The sequence below is a fragment of the Xenopus laevis genome, chromosome 4S, assembly GCF_017654675.1.
Source record: "Xenopus laevis strain J_2021 chromosome 4S, Xenopus_laevis_v10.1, whole genome shotgun sequence".
Classification (NCBI taxonomy): Eukaryota; Metazoa; Chordata; class Amphibia; order Anura; family Pipidae; genus Xenopus; species Xenopus laevis.
The window spans coordinates 50477585-50487189 of record NC_054378.1 but is presented as its reverse complement, the minus strand read 5'-3'; positions in this window follow the sequence as shown (position 1 = coordinate 50487189).

The following is a 9605-nucleotide window of genomic DNA, read 5'->3' as shown; positions in this document are numbered from 1 at the left end:
AACAGTTTGATACCAATTATGCATAGGTTTACCAAAGTATCTGGCATTTAGAGACACCAATATGAAGTTAGCACATCCAAATTGTTCAGGACTTTACTTCAGCTACTGAGAAATCAACACATTGACTGCATTTTTTGTGGGGTAAAAACACAGAAATATATATTTACCCCCCAAACCCATATATTTTTGGAAAGTACACATTCTACAGAATCTAAAATGGGTACCCATGCCTTTCTGCTCCAAACTACTGAGTCGCAAGGCTTTCCCAAAATTGTCAGTTTTGGTGAAATATCTGAAAATTGCCTCAAACCTTCAACTTCCCAGCACCATATCACCCATGTATCATTACGTACTAAGAAAAAGCACCCTAAATATGATTGCCAGGGTTCCTCTGAACATTTTGGTGGCCATTGTTCATAAGTTTACCAAAGTATCTGGCATTTAGAGGCCCCAAAATGAAGTTAGCGCATACAAACAGTCCCGTGGGTAACTTCAGCTAATGAAAATTCAACACATTGACTGCATTTTTGTGGGGTAAAAACACAGAAATATATGTTTACCCCCCAAAACCCATATATTTTTGGGAAGTACACATTCTACCGAATCTAAAATGGGTACCCATGCCTTTCTGGTCCAAACTACTGAGTCGCAAGGCTTTCCCACAATTGTCAGTTTTGGTGAAATATCTGAAAATTTCCTCAAAGCTTCAACTTCTCAGCACCATATCACCCATGTATCGTTACGCACCAAGAAAAAACACCCTAAATATGATTGCCAGGGTTCCTCCAAACAGTTTGGTGGCCATTGTTCATAGGTTTACCAAAGTATCTGGCAGTTAGAGGCCTCAAAATGAAGTTAGCGCATACAAATAGTCCTGTGGGTAACTTCATCTAATGAGAAATCAACACATTGACTGCATTTTTGTGGGGTAAAAACACAGAAATATATGTTTACCCCCCAAACCCATACATTTTTGGAAAGTACACATTCTACTGAATCTAAAATGGGTACCCATACCTTTCTGCTCCAAACTACTGAGTCGCAAGGCTTTCCCAAAATTGTCGGTTTTGGTGAAATATCTGAAAATTGCCTCAAACCTTCAACTTCCCAGCACCATATCACCCATGTATCGTTATGTATCACAAAAAAGCACCCAAATTGTGATTGCCAGGGGTCCTCCAAACAGTTTGGTGCCCACTGTGCATAGGTTTACCAAAGTATCTGGCATTTAGAGGCCCCAAAATGAAGTTAGCGCATACAAACAGTCCCGTGGGTAACTTCAGCTAATGAAAAATCAACACATTGACTGCATTAAAACCCATATATTTTTGGGAAGTACACATTCTACCGAATCTAAAATGGGTACCCATGCCTTTCTGGTCTAAACTACTGAGTCGCAAGGCTTTCCCACAATTGTCGGTTTTGGTGAAATATCTGAAAATTTCCTCAAAGCTTCAACTTCTCAGCACCATATCACCCATGTATCGTTACGCACCAAGAAAAAACACCCTAAATATGATTGCCAGGGTTCCTCCAAACAGTTTGGTGGCCATTGTTCATAGGTTTACCAAAGTATCTGGCAGTTAGAGGCCTCAAAATGAAGTTAGCGCATGCAAATAGTCCTGTGGGTAACTTCATCTAATGAGAAATCAACACATTGACTGCATTTTTCTGGGGTAAAAACACAGAAATATATGTTTACCCCCCAAACCCATACATTTTTGGAAAGTACACATTCTACTGAATCTAAAATGGGTACCCATACCTTTCTGCTCCAAACTACTGAGTCGCAAGGCTTTCCCAAAATTGTCGGTTTTGGTGAAATATCTGAAAATTGCCTCAAAGCTTCAACTTCCCAGCACCATATCACCCATGTATCGTTATGTATCACAAAAAAGCACCCAAATTGTGATTGCCAGGGGTCCTCCAAACAGTTTGGTGCCCACTGTGCATAGGTTTACCAAAGTATCTGGCATTTAGAGGCCTCAAAATGAAGTTAGCGCATACAAATAGTCCTGTGGGTAACTTCATCTAATGAAAAATCAACACATTGACTGCATTTTTGTGGGGTAAAAATACAGAAATATATGTTTACCCCCCAAACCCATATATTTTTGGAAATTACACATTCTACCGAATCTAAAATGGGTACCCATGCCTTTCTGCTCCAAACTACTGAGTCGCAAGGCTTTCCCACAATTGTCGGTTTTGGTGAAATATCTGAAAATTGCCTCAAACCTTCAACTTCCCAGCACCATATCACCCATGTATCGTTAGGTATCACAAAAAAGCACCCAAATTGTGATTGCCAGGGGTCCTTCAAACAGTTTGGTGCCCACTGTGCATAGGTTTACCAAAGTATCTGGCATTTAGAGGCCCCAAAATGAAGTTAGCGCATACAAACAGTCCCGTGGGTAACTTCAGCTAATGAAAAATCAACACATTGACTGCATTTTTGTGGGGTAAAAACACAGAAATATATGTTTACCCCCCAAACCCATATATTTTTGGAAAGAACACATTCTACCGAATCTAAAATGGGTTCCCATGCCTTTCTGCTCTAAACTACTGAGTCGCAAGGCTTTCCCACAATTGTCGGTTTTGGTGAAATATCTGAAAATTGCCTCAAAGCTTCAACTTCTCAGCACCATATCACCCATGTATCGTTACGCACCAAAAAAAAGCACCCTAAATATGATTGCCAGGGTTCTTCCGAACAGTTTGGTGGCCATTGTTCATAGGTGTACCAAAGTATCTGGCAGTTAGAGGCCCCAAAATGAAGTTAGCGCATACAAATAGTCCTGTGGGTAACTTCAGCTAATGAAAGATCAACACATTGACGGCATTTTTGTGGGGTAAAAACACAGAAATATATCCCCACAACCATATGGGACTTAACCTCTATATGCAAATACACAATACAAGATATCCAGGACCATACAGATTATATTAAAAAGCAATATTTATTGTCACCATGCCAAATATCTAAAATCATTTAAAATAAGCAGCGCTGCTTAGGGGGTGGGGATCCCATTTATCCTATTTTGCATATGTTATACAATACAGCACAATGTAAGAAACTGCGTGCACGCTATAGATCAAGACCTCCAATGTATGTGGATTGCAACCAACTGGATAAATCCGTAATTGAGTGTTCATAGGATGAGGAGAGCGACAGTCGTCGCGGCTGTAGTATAGGTAACCATTAAAGTGCTCAATTTGATGGTAGAAAAAGTACTTGTTGGAATCAGTTATGGGATATCTGATTTAAAACGGCATGTGAGGGCGAAGCCGGTGTGGGGTTAATTCTTTAGTGCCCAGAATGATGCAGTCTTGAATGGTATAAATGTAGGCACTAGAAGAGGGAATATCCTCTATACATATCCAATGGACATTCAGATCCCGGTACTCTGGTGGTATGGCAATCGCTATATGATGGTATTTATCCCACCACTCCGCAGCAAGCCACTGTTCAAGATAGAGAAATTACTGACCGTGATGGATCACCTCTCACACCGGCTGCTCATCGCTCCATACTCACATCCGACTCCCGCAATCACTTGAGCTTCTGATGCGCATCATCCTCAAGACGGAAAACAGGAAACCGCAAATCCCCTCGCAGCGCTGTGCCTCAAGGCACAGCGCACAGCGCTGCGAGGGGATTTGCGGTTTCCTGTTTTCCGTCTTGAGGATGATGCGCATCAGAAGCTCAAGTGATTGCGGGAGTCGGATGTGAGTATGGAGCGATGAGCAGCCGGTGTGAGAGGTGATCCATCACGGTCAGTAATTTCTCTATCTTGAACAGTGGCTTGCTGCGGAGTGGTGGGATAAATACCATCATATAGCGATTGCCATACCACCAGAGTACCGGGATCTGAATGTCCATTGGATATGTATAGAGGATATTCCCTCTTCTAGTGCCTACATTTATACCATTCAAGACTGCATCATTCTGGGCACTAAAGAATTAACCCCACACCGGCTTCGCCCTCACATGCCGTTTTAAATCAGATATCCCATAACTGATTCCAACAAGTACTTTTTCTACCATCAAATTGAGCACTTTAATGGTTACCTATGCTACAGCCGCGACGACTGTCGCTCTCCTCATCCTATGAACACTCAATTACGGATTTATCCAGTTGGTTGCAATCCACATACATTGGAGGTCTTGATCTATAGCGTGCACGCAGTTTCTTACATTGTGCTGTATTGTATAACATATGCAAAATAGGATAAATGGGATCCCCACCCCCTAAGCAGCGCTGCTTATTTTAAATGATTTTAGATATTTGGCATGGTGACAATAAATATTGCTTTTTAATATAATCTGTATGGTCCTGGATATCTTGTATTGTGTATTTGCATATAGAGGTTAAGTCCCATATGGTTGTGGGGAAATACGTCAATAATAAGTAAATGTGGACACCTCTTCTTATGCGGGCCTTAATTGGCTGCTATTAACTGTGTGCACCTTGCTTGGGTCATATGGATACTTAACACAGAAATATATGTTTACCCCCCAAACCCATACATTTTTGGAAAGTACACATTCTACAGAATCTAAAATGGGTACCCATGCCTTATTGCTCCAAACTACTGAGTCGCAAGGCTTTCCCAAAATTGATGGTTTTTGTGAAATATCTGAAAATTGCCTCAATGCTTCAACTTTCCAGCATCATATCGCCCATGTATCATTACGTAACACAAAAAAGCACCCAAATTGTGATTGCCAGGGGTCCTCCAAACAGTTTGGTGCCCACCGTGCATAGGTTTACCAAAGTATATGGCATTTAGAGGCCCCAAAATGAAGTTAGCGCATACAAATTGTCCTGTGGGTAACTTCAGCTAATGAAAAATCAACACATTGACTGCATTTTTGTGGGGTAAAAACACAGAAATATATGTTTACCCCCCAAACCCATATATTTTTGGAAAGTACACATTCTACCGAATCTAAAATGGGTACCCATGCCTTTCTGCCCCAAACTACTGAGTCGCAAGGCTTTGCCAAATTTGGCGGTTTTGGTAAAATATTCTGAAAATTGCCTCAAAGCTTCAACTTTCCAGCATCGTATTGTCCATGTATCATTACCAGCATAAAGCATCCTAAATATAAACATAGGGGTCTACTAAACAGTTTGATGCCCAATGTGCATAGATATACCAAACTATGTGGGGCACAGAGACCCCCAAATGACAATATGTATAGACATTTTCACGGCTGACGCGCTGGCTGCTGCAATATAACCACCCGGTGTGTGTATTATGCGACATTAGACCACCTAACAGTACAGAGACCCCAGAAAACCATATATTTTCAGAAAGTACACATTCTGACAAATCCAATATGGGTAAATAAGTCTTTCTACTGCAAACTGCCAAACTGCAAAGCAATGCTGAACATAACGGTTTTTATCAAATTTCTGAAAATCGTCACAAAGCTTGAATTTTACCCCATTATATGCCCCACATTTCATAACTTATCAGCATAAAACATCCTGAATATGAACGCCAGGGGTCTACTGAACACTTTGATGCCCAATATGCATAGATATACCAAACTATGTGGCGCACAGAGACCCCCAAATGACAATAGTGTATATACATTTTCACGGCTGACGCGCGCTGGCTGCTGCAATATAAGCACCCGGTGTGTGTAATATGCGACATTAGACCCCCTAACAGTACAGAGACCCCAGAAAACCATATATTTTCAGAAAGTACACATTCTGACGAATCCAATATGGGTAAATATGTGTTCCTACTGCAAACTGCCAAACTGCAAAGCAATGCTGAACGTAACGGTTTTTATCAAATTTCTGAAAATCGTCACAAAGCTTGAATTTTACCCCATTATATGCCCCACATTTCGTAACTTATCAGCATAAAACATCCTGAATATGAACGCCAGGGGTCTACTGAACACTTTGATGCCCAATATGCATAGATATACCAAACTATGTGGCGCACAGAGACCCCCAAATGACAATATGTATAGACATTTTCACGGCTGACACGCTGGCTGCAGGAATATAACCACCCGGTGTGTGTATTATGCGACATTAGACCACCTAACAGTACAGAGACCCCAGAAAACCATATATTTTTAGAAAGTACACATTCTGACGAATCCAATATGGGTAAATAAGTGTTTCTACTGCAAACTGCCAAACTGCAAAGCAATGCTGAACATATAACGTTTATCAAATTTCTGAAAATCGTCACAAAGCTTGAATTTTACCCCATTATATGCCCCACATTTCGTAACTTATCAGCATAAAACATCCTGAATATGAACGCCAGGGGTCTACTTAACACTTTGATGCCCAATATGCATAGATATACCAAACTATGTGGCGCACAGAGACCCCCAAATGACAATAGTGTATATACATTTTCACGGCTGACGCGCGCTGGCTGCTGCAATATAAGCACCCGGTGTGTGTAATATGCGACATTAGACCCCCCTAACAGTACAGAGACCCCAGAAAACCATATATTTTCAGAAAGTACACATTCTGACGAATCCAATATGGGTAAATATGTGTTCCTACTGCAAACTGCCAAACTGCAAAGCAATGCTGAACGTAACGGTTTTTATCAAATTTCTGAAAATCGTCACAAAGCTTGAATTTTACCCCATTATATGCCCCACATTTCGTAACTTATCAGCATAAAACATCTGAAATATGAGCGCCAGGGGTCTACTGAACACTTTGATGCCCAATATGCATAGATATACCAAACTATGTGGCGCACAGAGACCCCCAAATGACAATATGTATAGACATTTTCACGGCTGACGCTGGCTGCAGCCATATAACCACCCGGTGTGTGTATTATGCGACATTAGACCACCTAACAGTACAGAGACCCCAGAAAACCATATATTTTCAGAAAGTACACATTCTGACGAATCCAATATGGGTAAATAAGTGTTTCTACTGCAAACTGCCAAACTGCAAAGCAATGCTGAACATATAACGTTTATCAAATTTCTGAAAATCGTCACAAAGCTTGAATTTTACCCCATTATATGCCCCACATTTCGTAACTTATCAGCATAAAACATCCTGAATATGAACGCCAGGGGTCTACTTAACACTTTGATGCCCAATATGCATAGATATACCAAACTATGTGGCGCACAGAGACCCCCAAATGACAATATGTATATACATTTTCACGGCTGACGCGCGCTGGCTGCTGCAATATAAGCACCCGGTGTGTGTAATATGCGACATTAGACCCCCCTAACAGTACAGAGACCCCAGAAAACCATATATTTTCAGAAAGTACACATTCTGACGAATCCAATATGGGTAAATAAGTGTTTCTACTGCAAACTGCCAAACTGCAAAGCAATGCTGAACATAACGGTTTTTATCAAATTTCTGAAAATCGTCACAAAGCTTGAATTTTACCCCATTATATGCCCCACATTTCGTAACTTATCAGCATAAAACATCCTGAATATGAACGCCAGGGGTCTACTGAACACTTTGATGCCCAATATGCATAGATATACCAAACTATGTGGCGCACAGAGACCCCCAAATGACAATATGTTTATACATTTTCACGGCTGACGCGCGCTGGCTGCTGTAATATAAGCACCCGGTGTGTGTAATATGCGACATTAGACCCCCCTAACAGTACAGAGACCCCAGAAAACCATATATTTTCAGAAAGTACACATTCTGACGAATCCAATATGGGTAAATATGTGTTCCTACTGCAAACTGTCAAACTGCAAAGCAATGCTGAACGTAATGGTTTTTATCAAATTTCTGAAAATCGTCACAAAGCTTGAAATTTACCCCATTATATGCCCCACATTTCGTAACTTATCAGCATAAAACATCCTAAATATGAGTGCATGGGGTCTACTGAACACTTTGATGCCCAATATGCATAGATATACCAAACTATGTGGCGCACAGAGACCCCCAAATGACAATATGTATAGACATTTTCACGGCTGACACGCTGGCTGCTGCAATATAACCACCCGGTGTGTGTATTATGCGACAAATAGACCACCTAACAGTACAGAGACCCCAGAAAACCATATATTTTCAGAAAGTACACATTTTGACGAATCCAATATGGGTAAATAAGTGTTTCTACTGCAAACTGCCAAACTGCAAAGCAATGCTGAACATAACGGTTTTTATCAAATTTCTGAAAATCGTCACAAAGCTTGAATTTTACCCCATTATATGCCCCACATTTCGTAGCTTATCAGCATAAAACATCCTAAATATGAGCGCCAGGGGTCTACTGAACACTTTGATGCCCAATATGCATAGATATACCAAAGTATGTGGCGCACAGAGACCCCCAAATGACAATATGTATATACATTTTCACAGCTGACGCGCTGGCTGCTGCAATATAAGCACCTGGTGTGTGTATTATGCGACATTAGACCCCCCCTAACAGTACAGAGACCCCAGAAAACCATATATTTTCAGAAAGTACACATTCTGACGAATCCAAAATGGGTAAATAAGTGTTTCTACTGCAAACTGCCAAACTGCAAAGCAATGCTGAACATAACGGTTTTTATCAAATTTCTGAAAATCGTCACAAAGCTTGAATTTTACCCCATTATATGCCCCACATTTCGTAACGTATCAGCATAAAACATCCTAAATATGAACGACAGGGGTCTACTGAACACTTTGATGCCCAATATGCATAGATATACCAAACTATGTGGCGCACAGAGACCCACAAATGGATATATAGTAGATAAAATTTACATAGGCAAAACAAACTAACACAGAACAGTGTGAAATGCAAATAAATCACCAAAAACTAATAAAACCACAAAAATCAATGCTTTTTTTTCCACACTAGTGTAATCGGCCACCAGAATTACCGTTTGAATATTTTAGCTGGGCCAAATCGATTATACGGACAGAAACAAGTGAACAACACAAATGCAGAGCTGAAAATGCAATAAAATGGCTAAAAATTCAATAAAATGGCTAAAAATGCACCAAAATACCCAAAATTGCAATATAACCACCAAAATAACATACAAAAACTATTGCACAGTATGGTTAGCGAATACGCTATTCGGAACGGCAATAAAACATTTTTTTTAGCCCAAAAAGAGACGATGCGATAAGAAAAAAAAAAAAAAAAGCCACAAAGCCATATATGTACATATGCGTGTGCACAACGGGTAAATTGCATGTTATTTGCACGTGTGCGCGTGTGCAAGTGTATATGGGTGCTGTGAGTGTGTGTGACCCCCCCAATCCCCAAAAATCTATGTGTGATTGTGTGTAAGTGTGAATGTAAGTGTATATTACTGTAATAAGTGTGTGTTGGTGTGTTTGTGTGTTTTTGTGTGTGTAAATGTTACACTTACCTGGGGTAGATGCATCAGATCCATGAGAAAGGGTCCCACGCAGCAGATCTCCAGCTCCAACGGTCAGCAGCCATGGGGGGGCGGAGCTGGGCGGAAGTGCAGCGCAGGCAGCAGCAGGACGCATAGGAAACGCGTCCCTGCTGCTGCTTTGGGGCCCCTGGGCGATCGCGCCCCAGGGGCCACACGATCCCCTGCTCTGCTCGTTGTCTAGGGGCAG